We start from the raw sequence: 16005 nt of genomic DNA, 5'->3' as shown, positions 1-16005 counted from the left end.
TTAGGCAATGTCAAACTGAGAGTACTTCCAACATAGCAAATCAAAAACAAACAAATCTAAAGGTATTACTGTGAAATGGTAGGAGTCTAAACAAAAAAACTCCACTCCCTAGAAGTTGTCTTTACCCTAGAGAATGCTGACATCTGTGTGGTCACTTAGACATGGGTTAAAGCTGAAGAGAGCACACCAAGAGTGAAAGGTTATAATGTTTCCACACATTTAGGCCAGCTACTTCACAGGCAGGGACTAAAGATGAAAGTGTCTCTATTTACATCAAAAACAAATATACTTCAAGGCTGCTCAAACAGGACAATAGACTTGAGCTGATTTATGTTCAAATCACTATAGGCAAAATCCAATACCACTTCCTTGCAAGTTATAGGTTACCCTCTATGACCCAGGAAACCCACACCAAGTATTTCAACATATTAGAAACACTAACCATCCAACCCAGTGCCATATTCTTAGGTGACTTTAATTACTCCACTATTAACTGGGAATCCTATATGACACCAAATGTACATGCACAGAGATTCCTGGATTTTATAAACACAAAGTCCCTGGATCAGATAGTCAATACACCAAGAAGGGGTGCAACCATACTGGATCTGTTCATCACTAATATGGGAGAGTGCTGTATACCCCCTACTGTTCTACCTTCCTTGGTAAAGTCAGACCACAAAATGGTCTCCTTTGAAGTAAAAATAAAACCTGGAACCTAGCTAGACCTGGAATACCCAGGAACTATTCTGAGGCTAACCTCCTGCTGTTAAGCGAGAACCTGGCAAAATTTCATTCTCCCATTAACCCTGAGAACACTGCTACCTATGCAGACTTGTTCACAGAAAGCCTGTACAAGCATGTTATTAGCTGCATAGAGACAGCTGTACTCACCAGGAAGAAGTACAGAACTAACAGAAAAACAAGCCACCCTGGTGGAATCACAAAATCAATAGGCTGTATAACAGGAGGAAGAAAATCATGGCAAAATTAGGAGGTGCAGCACCCAGCAGGATAAAAGCACTCTCATCAAACTAAACAAACAACTCAGAGGACAAATAAAGTCTACCAAAGCCAAATTTGAGATAAAGTTGGCCTCCCAGACCTAGGACAACCACAAAGCATTTTCTTTAGCTATGTCTGCAAAATCAAAGGCAGTACACAATTGTGTGCAGAGCTCATTATAAATGGAGCCACCTATACTGAGCCAGAAGATATAGCAAAACTCCTGGCTGAAATTCATCTCCAACTTTACTCCTCTCTCCCCCATAACCTTCCCTCAGGAAAAATCATCAAATATAACTTCCCCTACAACTAGGGAACAGGTCCTTAATGCTCTAAAACCAAGAACACTGCATCAATGGGCCCAGACAATAACCCAGGATGCCTTCTAAGTAGCTTGAAACATGACCTAGCAGGGCATCTGGAATTACTATTTAACTGTAGCCTTCAAACAGGCTTTGTGCCACATGAATGGAGAAAGGCAACAGTCATCCCTCTGCACATAGGTGGGCCATCTACAGACTCTGTAAACTACAGACCCATAAGTCTCACTAGTCTTGTATGTAAAGCCATGGAAAGAATTGTCATGAAGATGATCAACAGAGATGGAGTAAACCTCCAGACATGGGACCCAACCCAGTTTGGTTTAGTTAAGGGCAGATCATGCCTACTCAACCTGGTGGACTTCTTTGAAAAAGTCACCAAAGCAATGGATGAGGGTAAAATGGTTCACACTGCGTACCTTGACTTAGCTAAGGCATTTGACACAATACCCCACTTGGGCATTGTTGACAAGCTCAGGAGGTTAGGTACAAATCTGTATGTTACCCAATGGATAGCCAACTGACTCATTCACAGGACCCAGGAAGGTAGAATTAGGGAGTCCACCTTTACAAAGAGGCCAGTCACAAGTGGAGTCCCTCGGGGATTAGTCCTTGGACAGCTTCTTCTTGGCATTTACTTCTCAGAAGCCAAGGTCAATGTCAGTGGTCTCCGGGTGACTAAATTTGCAGATGATTGCAAATTAGGAGCTCACACAAATGTTCTCCAGGAGGGGCTGACACAGACAAAGTGGAAGTCATTCATCCCTGGTAACTCATGTTGACAACACACCCCTTAGAGTTGACCCAGTAGTCAGAGACTTAAGGACACACATAGATAGTAATCTAGCCTTTGACCATCATGTGTCTACAGTGATTAGGAAATCATTCTATGTTGAGCAACTTATAAACAAAGGTATGGCATCTAAGTCCAAGGAAGTTATTGTTCCACTGTATTTGGCATTCATCAGACCTATCATTGAGTACAATTCTACCTTTGGTATGTAACTAACCAGGCATATCCAAAAACTGGAACATCCACAAAGTCTCCTCACTAAAGGAATACAGGGTGTAAGTAAAATGTCCTAGGCCCTATCCTTGTATTCTGTCTCCTACAGGCTTTTGAGGGGAGATCTATACCTGGCATACAGGGCATTGTCAGACCCCATTCTGATGGACCTCCTGTATATCCACAAAACAAACGGTACCAGAATTACCCATTTTAAAGACTTAAACCATGCCTGTGTTATAAATAGGACCTGCTGGAGAGATAACTATATATCCCAGAGACTACTCTGTCTATGGACCAGGCTCCCCATCCAAGTGAAGCAGAGTTCCTTCCTAACACAATTCAAGTGCAACTTGGACAATTGGATGGGAAAGCAGAAATTCATCCCTGGTTTCACACCTATGTCTCTAATGGACACAAGCAGCCTGTAAATGGTTCATCTCCCAGGCCCCTGTTTGTAAATGTTTCACCTCCTAAGTAAATGCTTACACTTATCAAGGGTATCAGAACTTGTCAGATATTTGGGATGCATGACTAGACTTAAAAAGGCCCTTGTGGTCATTAGCCTAGTAAACACCTATGAACCTGTAAGATAACAATGTAATTGGGTATCTTCAGGTTGGATTCTCCACACCAGCGTCAGGGGGCACTTGAAACTGTGCCACTCCTCATCATGGGTGGTGAAGACAGCCATCCTCCTTTGACAGCATACCTCATTAGCAGACTTCCTTGAGGTCTCTCCTGAGTCCAGTCCTCCAGTGTCAATAGAATGCCATTAGGTCACATGTCTAGCAGTAATTCATCCATGTCAGTAAAATATGTGATCCCTGTCACAGAGTATATTTCCACAATATGAGATCCACACTTCTACTGCCTGTGACAAAATCCCTGTGCTCGGTTTGCATTGACAGTCATGTGTCATTGTTTTCCTCGATAACTATGTACAGGATGACTGGTAGCTGCTACACCCTTCATCCTGTGTAGTATATGTGGTGATGTCTGATGCATGGGGTGATCTGACTATACACTTCCCAGCATAGTCTTGGATTAGTGCTGCATGCACCATGCTTGATCTGTGTGACACTGGACTTTCATTTTATGTTCATCATCGCTCATATTTCAGGGTTTTGACATTGCTGCATCACCTGTGCTGTCATTTATGCTGCCGGCAATTGTTTTGGACGGTGTTGTCTGTTATGTGCTTCCTATAGTTCTGGCTTACGTTCTCCAGAGGTGATGTCACTGTGGCACCTATACTAGTAAGCAATAGGCCTAGTCCTACTTCAGCCATACCCCGAGGCATATACTTTGAATAGATTGTATGCTGCATCCTAAGAGTAGTGCAGCATCCCACCAGGCATATCTAGATAGTACAAATATGCCTTCAGCACTCTGAAAACCCATTTGATGATGTAGGAGGTCTCCACATGTGTTGTGTTGTACTGGAATTAGTTACACTGCCTGGAGTATGCACAGGTATCATTAGCCAGGGCTCAAGGAGTTATCCATCATCATCTGTAACACAAAGACGTATGTTTAGGGAATTTGTGAAGAAACATGCATTGCTGTAGCTCTGCACATGCATTCTGCTGAGGGTGACTGCATTTACAACTAGACAGTTGTGGAAAGTCACCCTGTTGTAAGCTGTGATATAGCTGACATATGTGCTTTGCATGTGAATCATGTGTAGTGCATTGGTACTGTGCAGATGAATTGGCAATAATACCCTCTGCATTGCACACTACCTGACAGTTCATAGAATGATAGCTTACTTGTTGACATTCCACTGTGAATCTGGACAAGATGTGGCATTTATTACTACATTTTTGCAATCTGTGTAACACAGGATCTCAGGGAGCATTAAATATCATAGAAGCTACTCATAGTGTTCATTCCCTCCTCTGCTGTCCTGGGAAACCAGATATGCAGATCCATATGTAGAAGCACAACGTTGAGGAATGGGTTAAATATGCTTAGGAGTTATGCCTGTGATGTACTTAACATGTCCATTGTTGGTCTTTGAAAGTACTCTGTCACTAGCATATCAGTGCTATACATTCTTTTGTCTTCATGAGGTAGGCAGGCTTGCATTTCTGTACATTCTGCTTGAGGTTGGAACATGCAGGTAGTGAAGTTAACTGCATCTTGTATCTTTTTTACACAGGATTAAGTATATAATCTACATAAATACCTTGGAGTTCATTAATCCATCTATACCCAGATTCATTTGGTCTCTTACATAGATTAATTAAAAGGTTATACATTTTTGTTGAACTGTAAATACAGGCCAGTGGTTCTCAACATGTACATATGTTATTAAACATAAGAATCACATTAAATTTATTTCTATCAATCAATAACAACATTTGTGATTTTAAATGTGTTTCTTATGATTTGATAAGAATCGCATTTAAATCATAAAAGTTGTTATTGAATTGTAGAAATACATTTTCTAAGTCATGCCATTATTTAACATAAATGATGTTGTGTACAAATAATAAACATCCATTGCTACAATTCTGCCACCCTTATCTTCTTGGTGAATCTCATTTGTATCATTCCTTATTGATGAATTTTAATTCTCTATGTTTACCTTTAGTCAAATTCTAAAGTGTAATTCAAGCTGGATTACATAATTCTCTTCAAACTCTTTGTACCAAGTGAATGGAGAACAACTACAGTCTTTCCTTTGCATAAGGGAAGAACCTTCCACAGACCCATAAGTCTGACCAGCCTTATATGCAAAGCCATGGAAAGACTTATCATGAAACTAATCACTTAGGACATAGGGAACCTCCAAACACTCATCCTCTTTATTTGGATTCATCAAGGACAAGTCATGCTTTCCCACCCTAGTGGGCTTTTTTGAAAAGTTTACAAAAACAATGGCTGAAGGCAAAATGGTACATACAGCATACCTTGAACTGGTGAAAGCTTTTCACACAGTAACCCACTCAGGGATAATAGAAAAGGTAAATAAACTAGGAATAAACCCCTATGTAACCTGCTGGATTGCCAGCTGTCTCACAGATAGGATGCAGCTAATCAAAATAGGGGAAGTTAACTCCACAAGGAGATCCGTCACCAGTGGGTTCCCCCAGGGATCTTGCACTGGGACCTCCTGTTTGGCATCTACTTTTCTGAAGTAAAAGCCGATATCAAATGGCTCTACCTGACTACGTTTGCAGATGACTGCAAGCTAAGAGCAATCATTGAATCCCCAAATGACTTGTCAATCCTGCAGAAAAGTTTGTCTCAAATAAATAACTGGTATCAAAATCATGGTCTGAAACTAAATGCCAAAAAATAGATAACTGTATCCTTTGGAAAGTCATCTACCCCAGGGAACTACCACTTTGACAATACGACCCTAAGAATTGACCCAGTTTGGGATTTGGGAACTTACGTAGACTGTGTCCTAATCTTTTGATCAGCATGTGTTTATTGTTGTAAGCAATGCTCATCCCTGTCCTTTTATATTGCACAGGTTATAAACAAAAGGATTGTGTCTAGATGTAGAGATGTCATTTTCCCCCTTTACTCAGCCTTCATTAGGCAAATCATTGAATATAATTCCCCTATGGTGTGTATCTGTTCAAACATATGCAGCAACTGGAACACCCACAGGAATACAAGGCCTAAACAATATGTCTTACATGGACAAACTCAAAGCCCTGTCACTATACTACATATCCTACAGACTGCTAAGATGTGACCTGTATCTGGCATACAAGGCATCCTCTGACCCATTACTGGTGGATTCACTGCACATCTTCAAGGTAAATGGCAACATAAATACTCAGCCTAAGTATCTAAACCTCTTCTGCAACCTCAACAGAATGGTTTGGGGGGAAAGGTATATTTCTCAGAGGATATCGCTGCTGTGGAACTGACTCTTATGCACATATAAACAAGGTTGATTCCTGTCCAGTTTCAAGCATAACTTAGATCTACTTTCGGAAAAAAGAAAATTTACCCCAGGACTGCACCCCCCTGCCCACGTACTACTACTAATGGACAGGATTTAAAGGAACATTGAATTTTTACAAGCTATTGCTTAATAAAAGTTAGTCAGCCATGGAATATTTTCTAACTGTTAGAGTGTTTACTGTGGCTATCAAATTGATTTTGATTTTGAAGGAGACAGCTTTATGTTTGGACCTTTCCAGGGAAGATGTGACACTGGGAGGGTTGCATTATTCTCCAATATTTGTGAGTACAAGGTCCAGTATATTGGAGCTTGCAGTGGGTTTATACACTAACTGGTGAAGGGTATTTGTGATTATGAAATCCAAGAATCTCTGTGCCTGCAGATTTGAGTCCATATAGGATTCCCAGTCTGTACAGGAGTAATTAAAGTCTCCCATGAGTAAGGTGCCTGGTTGGATGTTGTGTATCTCCACTAGATGTAAGTATGAGCTATGAGCTTCATGGGACACAGAGGATGACATATAGCTTGCTGGGATGTGGTATGGGATTTTGCCTATGCTGGTCTGCATATGGAGAAACTCCAGCATGTTATTCTATTTAGTAAGTGTAGAGGCATGCTTATTATTGACATAGATCAAGACCTTCACCTTTAGTCCCTGTCTTTGCAGCTGCTGGTGTGGAATTTACTTAAACTTTGCATTGTCAGGGTACTCTCTGTGGTCTTACACTATGTTTCTGTGACTGTCTGTATTCTCCAGGGGGTTGGAGTGCAGTTTCTTGTTTAGGTCCCCTGTCATTGAGTAGTATCACTTTGATGTTTACTTAAGTAGATTTGTTATGTAGGTAGGTCCGTCAATTTGGCATTACCTGAAAAAGACACTTTGGGGAAGTATAAAATTTTAACCAATATTCAAAAACCTAAAGGGGACAGGTGCAGACCATCTTTAGCAAAGCCATGTTGTTATGTTACCTATCTCCGCCCATGCTGACAAATATTAGATCCACTTAGAATGAAGCCAGAAACTGAGCCAGTTGTAAAAGTCCATTATCTTTTGTTCATATTGTGGCATCATCCTTGGTGAAGGTGATATGCTGCTCAGTGCTAGGTTCATGCCAGCCTGAGACATACAGTCAGAGAGCTCTATAATGTCTCTTTTTAAGTAGTCTCTGGTGGTATGTCTCAGGTCATTTAAACCTCCATGTACTATGATTGAATCATACTGGTACCTGTGGTGCAATAACCCAGGTGCATGCATAATTTGGCAGATCCTGACTCCAGATAGCCAACAAACAGTTATCTTTTCTTTATACAGTCTGGTTAGATGGGCATCAGTATATTGTACAATAAAGAGTCCCCCGTGACTATGGAAAGTTTGTATGTTTGCCTTATGGTCTTTGGATGTGGGGCAACCCTGAGTGTGGCTTTATGTGGGGTGTTAGATGTTACTTTTGTTGAGTGCTTCTAGGTTTGCTGAGTTTAATCTTTGCAGATAGAAGGTCTAAGCAGTTTTTGGGGTTTAGGAAGATTTCATTTAAGTGCTCCAGCATACATTCATCTATATGTTTGTTTCATGCTATGTGTGGTGCCCTTTGTGTGTGCTATTTTGATAATCTTATGTGTGCTTAAATGTGAGAGTTTAGCCTCCAGTGATACTGTGTATGCACCTCTTGCATACTGTATCTATTACTTTAAGGATTACATGGTTGTCAGTAAACATGAGACAGTTGCTACATTGTCTCAGGATACCTATATCCACCAAATGGCTGCAGAGAAGTTAGAAAATTGCATATCCATGTTGTCTGGTCCTTTAATTGGTGAGCTATAAGGTTGTGACTACTATGGTTAAGAGGATGTTACTAAGGGTCCTTTTTCATAGGTTGGAGGCAGAACAGTGATATCTTGGTTCTCATTGTTAATTCATTGGTAAATAAATTCATAAATAATTTAATAAAACAATTGGTTTTAAGGTTTTTTAAGTTTTTTTTTTAAATGTTAGTGTGTTTTATATTTGCACATGTATATTTTTATATTTGCACATACTAATTTTGAATTATATTCAGCGTTTTATATGTTATTTAAATAATCAAGTGTAATCTAATTTTATTAATTGCAGGTTGATTAAGTTTTTGATTGGTAATTAAGCTGGGTATTTATACTAGAAAACTGTTGTAGTAGTTGTTCTGAAGAAGTCTTTAACACTAAGACGAAACCTAGGTTAACAGTACGTGTCGTAACTTTGTGATTCTTGTGGAATAATACGTGTGTATTGTGTTTTTTGTGAATTTTGTGGAGAATAAAGTGACATTATCGTATCCTTACCTTCATGAGGAGCTATATTTGATTATTGGATTTACGTGGTTCCTGTGGTGAATTCAGTGAATATTTACCTTCAAAACAATTTCCTGTATTCGAACTTGGTTTGGTTTGGTTTGTGGTTCCTGCATTCGAACTACCATATCTCTATAGATCACCTGAGCAAGGTAGAAGAACTTTGTAACCATAGATGAGACACAGTAATGAAAAGAAAGATCATTATCAACATAGGAACCTAAGTCCCAAATATTTGTGTCTGTTCTGAGAAAATACCGGTGGTGTAATGAGCAAAGGGGGTAAGGGAGAGGTCATTCCCAAAGGTAATTATACTGCATTTTTGGCATTTAATGTGAGCTTATGATTAATGCATTGGTTATTTGCTGCTCCAGGTTTTGCTAGAATATTTGCATGTCCGGTGTGGGGGGGGGGGTGGATTTCACAGTTAAAGTCTATTTGCAGTCAATTTAGTTTGCCAAAGTTAGACTACTTATTTAATTGATGGATTTTTTTATTGGTTTATCTGTGGTTTTAAAGTTTTGTTCTTCTTGAATGTGATTTTTTACTGAACTCCACTTTCAGGCTTTGCCATGGTGCCAGAAAGTTTAATAAATTGAGCATAATTTGATTATCTGTTACCAGTTAATTGTTTAGTTTTCCAAAGTCTCTGGACATTTACTTTTACTTTTTAGAAGTAGATGATGAAGAACAGGGAGCACAGGACAAAGCCCCATGGAAACTCACTAGTAGCACTATGGCATGTCAGGCCTTCATCCAAGCCTTTAGTGATCCCTTTGAAAAATTTACTAGGTTTAATAGGTACATTTTACCTACCTATTGCAAATCAATATTAGTTTGGGTCTGGGATTTGAAACAAATTCTTTGTAGTACCACTATGGTCATTTTTTTATTTAGTTGTTACTCAGATAAGCGTGCTGGACTCAGGTGCCTCTTTTATGTGGCAACCTGGGAGCACTACCTGGTTCCGTTAGGCTCATATTTAGAATGACAGATGATCTTCAAGGCCATTGTAGCATCTTTAATCCTATCACTGTAGAGATGTCTTACTGTAACCCTCTCATTGTGCAGTCTAGTGAGTGTAGTGTCTGTGTGCTAAACTATGGAATCACCAATAACTAGAGTTCTGAGACTCTGTCTACACCAATGGAACCTTATGTAAATAGGCTTACAGTTTTGGTGATTCATAGAGAATCCATGAGTTCCTGGGGAGCTGAGGGAGGCTTAAGCATGGACTGTTTAACCACCCCAGCATATGGTGGTAGTGTTATGCTGCTTAGTAATACTGGGTGTTATCAAGAGACAAGACTCTACACTTGGTATTTATATCTTTTGCGTGTGGAATCAGAATGACCTAAAAGTATAAAGTTGTCAATAAACATAATGTACTTGTTACATTGCCTGAAAATTTCTACAGCTAGCTGACTGTCAATGTTAATGGTATAAGCAAGATAATGTTAAATTAAGTGCAGTGGAACCACGAGAAAACAAAATATCCAATATGTTTTCATGCAAGTTAAAATTTCTGCATATAATGCTTCTTCAGGCAAATATTCAAAAAAATAACTGGTATTAGTAAAATGTGAGACCATAATTACAGGAACAAGTACTGATGTTATTGGAGGAATTAAGCAAGGGTTGCAAAGAATTAGAAACATTAGTGGTTTGTCTTGTGGCTATTATATGACTGCTATTAGTGCTGGTGTCACTGCAGCTATACACAGCTAGGAATCAATGTCCCTCACCTACTTTTCTCACCAAGAGAAAAGCAGTAGCACTGATCCCAAGCTTTTTCTTAGGAAATGGGTCACAGACTTTCCAGTGATCAGCTGCAGTATCAGTCAGCCTGTTGTAGTCTTCTCTTGATATATGCACATTCAGCAGCTTATGCACCGCAATGCATGTAGCTGTGCAGTGGTCTGAAATGTAAACCAAAGAGGTTCCCACCAAAATGGCAACCAGACCAATAAGGAGAGTACCACACACAGTGCTCAATCAGAAGTGACTAGGAATCAGTGAAATAAGAAACAAGCAGCAGGACCAGTACAGCACTTAACATACAGTTCTGAATACATACAATGAATGTAATATATAAAGTGCATATAACAAATGAAACAGAATAAACTCATCTTTTTAAAACCATTTGCCTTCTCTTTAAAACTAGTTTCAGGCTAACAGTTGCATTAATACCTGGGTTAACGTCTGCCTGAAGTCTCACTATCCATTCATACTCACTGAGCTCTAGTTTATTATTTATATCACCCCCTCTTATGTTGTTATGTATAACATTAACAACCCTAAACTTAAACTCATGTTCCACCCCCTATCCTCTAAGTGTTTCACAAGTGCATTAGTGGTTACCTTTCTTCTAATATCAGATTTGTGTTCTGCTATGTGGTCTTTTAGTCTTCATGCTAATTTATAAATGTAGAAGGCACAACATTTTGTGCATGTAGCTAAATATACCACATTATTTGTCTTACAAGTTGCAGATGCATAAAATTATACTTTTTGTTATAGTATTAAATAACTCATTATTTGTTAAAATATCTTTACAGAAAACAAAATTAAAGCATGGAAAGATGCTTGTTTTCTTAATTGGCTTGTTTTCCATTTTTTTTATTTCCTTGTAGCACAAATGCTTTTTCAAATTTGAACTGTTTCTGTATGCAAAACTGAGTCTATCTCCTATAACTTGTCTAATTTCAGGCATCATTGAAAACATTTCCCAATTCTTTGATATACTTTTGATATAATATTTTTAACTTCATTAGTTCATCTATTGTATGTTGTTATATAATGCAAATGCTCATTTCTAGTGCCTCCATTTTTCTCATAGAGACTTTTGTCTCATAGAGACTTCTTTAGAAGTTAATGTTAAATAACATCAAGTTTACATAACCCAATGCATCCAATTGGATCATGGTACATCATCATCATCAGCCCCCTTTTCCCATTTTTTTCTACATGGGGTCAGGATATCACGTTAACTGTTGCCATCTGTCTTGATTCAATGCCACAGTCCTGCATTCTTTGACACTCATGCATAACTGTCGCAAATCTTCTTTCACACAGTCCATTCACCTCTTTGCTGGACATCCTCATTTCCTCTTACCATCTTCCTGTCTGTTCCAGATCTTCACCAGATTGTCTTCTGCTTTTCTGCACGTGTCCAAACTGCCATAATCTGTTTTCTTTGATATTTTCTGCAATTGGAGCTACTTTAGCTTCCACTCTTATATCCTCATTTCTTCATCTGTCCATAGTGTGTATCCTACCACCCTTCTCAGCCACTTCATTTCCATCAACTCTAGCTTCCTCATCTGCTCTGCCTTTACTGCCCAGGTTTCTGTGCCATGCAGTAGTACTGGTTGCACCACTGTCTTATATACATTAATTTTCAGGGTCTTTGTCATTCTCCTGTCATAGACCACTGCTGAGACTCTATGCCATTTGGCTGCAACCCTTCTGATTCTAGCTTTGACCTCTTCATTCAGACTTCCCTTCTCCTCAACCACCCCTCCTAGATACTTGAAGCTATTTACATGTTCCAGTATCTTCCCTTCTATCTCAATTTTCAGCTTCTTCTGATTTCACCAGTTTGCTGTCATTGCCACTGTCTTATCTGTGCTTAGTTTCATCTCATGTGCCTTCAGTTTTGCATTACATTCTGCTATCCTTTGCTGAAGTTCTTGGTCAGAGTCTGCCTGTAATGCCATATTGTCTGCATACAGCAAGTTTGTTGATCTGTCCTCTCCAGCCTGTTTACTAATGTAGTCCATCACCAGTATGAACAGCAGTGGGCTCGGCGCTGAGCCCTGGTATACACTCACTTCCACTGGGAACCCCTTTGTGAGGCTGAACACTGTTTGTACTCACTGGGTTCTTGAATATAGCCTTCACTAATTCTAACAGTTTTTCCTGGAACTTTGAACCAGTGCAGTACTGCCCAAATCAGCTTTCTTGGGACTTTATCATTATGCTTTCTCCATGTCAAGGAATGTCCAGTTGGACTCTTTCCTCATCTCTAGCTTCTTCTCTACTATCCATCTCACTGCAAACATCATGTCAGTTGTGCTGCATCCTGATCTGAATCCGAACTGCTCATTTCCCATCTTACTTTCTACTAATTTGCATATCCATTATTCAGTCACCCTCTCCAATACTTTCATGCATTGTGATAGGAGTTTGATGCCTCTGTACTGTCCACATTTGTAGAGGTCCCCTTTGTTTTTGTACACTGGCATGAGTATGCTTACTCTCCACTCATCTGGGATACGCCTTTCTCTCTACACATTTCTACCCTATCTCACCTAACATTTTCATCATATCTGCTGTGACCTCATCTAAGCATTAATGGTAAAATAAGTGAATATTAAAAAATGACAGTAAGCTTCACACATGAAAAATGACAGTAAGCTTCACACATGAAATGTTTCAGTTCTATACTTTTACAATATAGCTGCTCTCAACATTAACACACTACTGATTGGAACATTATGATTTAGACCAGGAAAAGATGTGGCATTCAAATGTAATTGTTATAGAAGTTCCTTTTCCAGTCACCACCCCTTTGATTAAATCTATTTTATCAATAACAAAAAAATGAATGTTTTTGAAATTGGAATATATCAGTGAATATCTCTAGAACAAATTGGTGTTTTTACATTTCTTAATGCCATACTGATGTTCATGTACTCTTATCTCTGAATCTGCATTCTGTCTTGCTGACATAAAATCAGAACAGGAAATACATGTTTCCACGTAAACAGCTCCTTTTGTATCACAATTACATGACCCTGGATACCGAATAGATTGGTTGTATCCTTCTATCAAAACATAGGACCCACCATCATTAATAAACCTACAGTAGGAACTCCTATCCCATTTTGACCTTTATTTTCTAAACCACACCGTGTTAACAGTTTTTGTTTCTAATTGTTGCTTTACATTCTTCTCCTTACTTAATACCACTTGTGGTTCATTGCCAGTTTATCTATGATTTCATTGTCAAATTCCAGTTTTCTTATCAATGTCCTTAAAAAAACTCCTTCCTTTGAATAGGGAATGACAAAACACTGGCTTTTATCAAGCTTGGAATTAATTTTAGCCACCATAGGAATTACAAAAATTGCCTGAAATCAGTTTAAATTTGGTATCCCTGTTGGCTATTATCTCATCTTTAACCAACGGAAGTACCTTTTCTGGGTAACCCCATTGAGAAACATCCTAACTAAAAAATCAAGTTCTTCAGTCAAAGTTGTGTCATCATTTATTATCCTAGACAAACAAATGATCTGTCCTTTCACTGTACTCATCTTTTGCATGGAAGATTGACATCTAGAATAATACAAATATGAATTAGAAAAACGTGGGATTCGGAATATAATACAGGTAAAACACTTGTTGTGGTTATTCTTAAAAATAGCAGCATACAAGCAATTAAGATAGTCAAATTCCACATGTGAAGTAGAACTAAGAAAAGAAGTAGTATAGTTTAAGTATTCCATAAACTTCATCACCATTCTATAAATAAAAACATCATCCAAAAATGATAGTTTCCATGTAAGTGTAATGCATATTTCAAATTAAGTATAACCTTCTTTTATCATATCAACAATGCAGTGTTCTCATAAATTGGGGTGCATGCCTTTCCATAGCCACCCCAGATGTCTGGTGAAAACGTCAGCATCAAAGTAAAAAGGTATTGCTGTGTAAGACAAGTTTTAAAAAGTCATTGAACAAGCATAGCTATATTTGGCAGTTTAGTTTCATGGAATAAAAATTCAGTGAACTAATCAACAACAACATCATGTGGTATTACCATAACTAAATTAATGACATTAATAGTGGCAAACCAAGAATCCACCATCAAAATACCATGAATCTCTAATAATATGTTGGTAGGTATTCAAATCCCTTTCAGCTGGTGATCGATGTACACAGCAAGTGGATGGGTCTTGAATCCAGCTGCAGACACAATCAATGTCAAAGGAGGGCTGACTATGTTTTTATGAACTTTCAGTATCACAAACACTGAAGGAACTAAAGGATTCCTAACTAGTAAAAACTGATAAAAATTATTATCAATAACATCTTGAGAAAACAAGTCAAATAAAAATAAATCAGGTTTAGAATAAGAAAAGTCTGAATGACAGTGTTTCAATCAACTGTTTTGAAAATAAAAGCTAATTTGTTGTAGGACAATTTACCCTCCCTCTATTCCAGCATTTAGCTGTTAAGTTTGGGGGCAGATTTGTTTCCTAAAGGTGAGAGGTAATTCATTGTAAGGCAGTAAAGTAGAAAATGTAGTAACACATGAATTTTACATATACAATTTTAATGGTTTTCATTCACTTTTATTGGGTTTACAGCTTCCATTTTCATGTTTTATATGCATTTTATATATACTGCAGTGGTGGTGCTGCAGTAGCGTTGTCGCCTCACAGTATGACGTTGTCCTGTTTGATTCTCAGCTAGAGCATCTTCTGTGTGGAGACATGCGTGAATGGGCGTACCTTCGTTGAAGGTTGTCCATCAGAGCTGGCAACTCAGCACGTAAAAATCTACTGCCAATCATTAGCGGACCAGAGTTCCACTGTGGCGACCCCTAACTGGGAAAAGCCGAAAGACACAACATATGCATTTTATATATGTAATCTTTTTATATACATGTATTTTTAATTTTATCAAGTTATTTAACTTGTTGAGGTTTTTTAAATTAGCTCTTGTGCGAAATGATTAATTATTCATTATGAGGTGCTTGTGATAGGTTAATTTGTATATACATTGTTGTGTTTGTAGCTTCTTATTAACTCTGATGAAGTCTGTGTATTGGAAGAAAGTGCTAAGTTACTGCAAATGTTTCCAATGTTGCTGGTGATACATTAAGTGCAGTTATACTCAGCTGGACATTTTTTTTTGTATTTTTTGGTTGATTCATGACACTGTGGTTCCTGGAATAAGAAATGTGAACTTCATTGACAGATGACCAACTGTAATAATCAATATCACCTAATGGATTGGACATATTACTAGAATAGTCAACAGAGTCCATAAGTACTACCCCGCCCCCCTTTGTCAGGTTTCATAACACATACATTTTTATTCATAATTAATTCTTTCAACAGTTTAAATTCATCTTGTGATTGATTAGATGCCCCAAAACCTTTGTTTGTATAGATATCTAATATATTCTGTGCAATGGGCATCAAAAGCTGCTGTGATAGGATTTGCGGGGAGGTTTCAGAGTACTGTTTCTTTTTAATGTCGTCATACTATTAGCTTTTGCAACATCTGCCGACCCCAAAAAATTCATAAATTCAAATATCTAACAAAATGTTTCAATTGAATCAAAATACTAGCCAAATCAGGTTTGAAATGAGGCACAGATGTAAAACCGTTAAGAAACAACC

At 38.3% G+C, this 16005-nt stretch overlaps 1 protein-coding gene across 2 annotated transcripts in view; it reads left to right on the top strand.

Moving 5' to 3' along the window:
- VAT1L (vesicle amine transport 1 like) overlaps positions 1-16005 on the top strand; it is a 1089685-nt gene that overhangs the window by 262160 nt on the left and 811520 nt on the right. The gene's annotated exons all lie outside the window — the stretch shown is intronic.

This window comes from Protopterus annectens, chromosome 8.part1 (genome assembly GCF_019279795.1).
Source record: "Protopterus annectens isolate FY-2018-M chromosome 8.part1, PAN1.0, whole genome shotgun sequence".
Taxonomy (NCBI): Eukaryota; Metazoa; Chordata; order Ceratodontiformes; family Protopteridae; genus Protopterus; species Protopterus annectens.
Note: the sequence above shows the minus strand (reverse complement) of the source record. Positions and strands in the feature narration are given on the sequence as shown.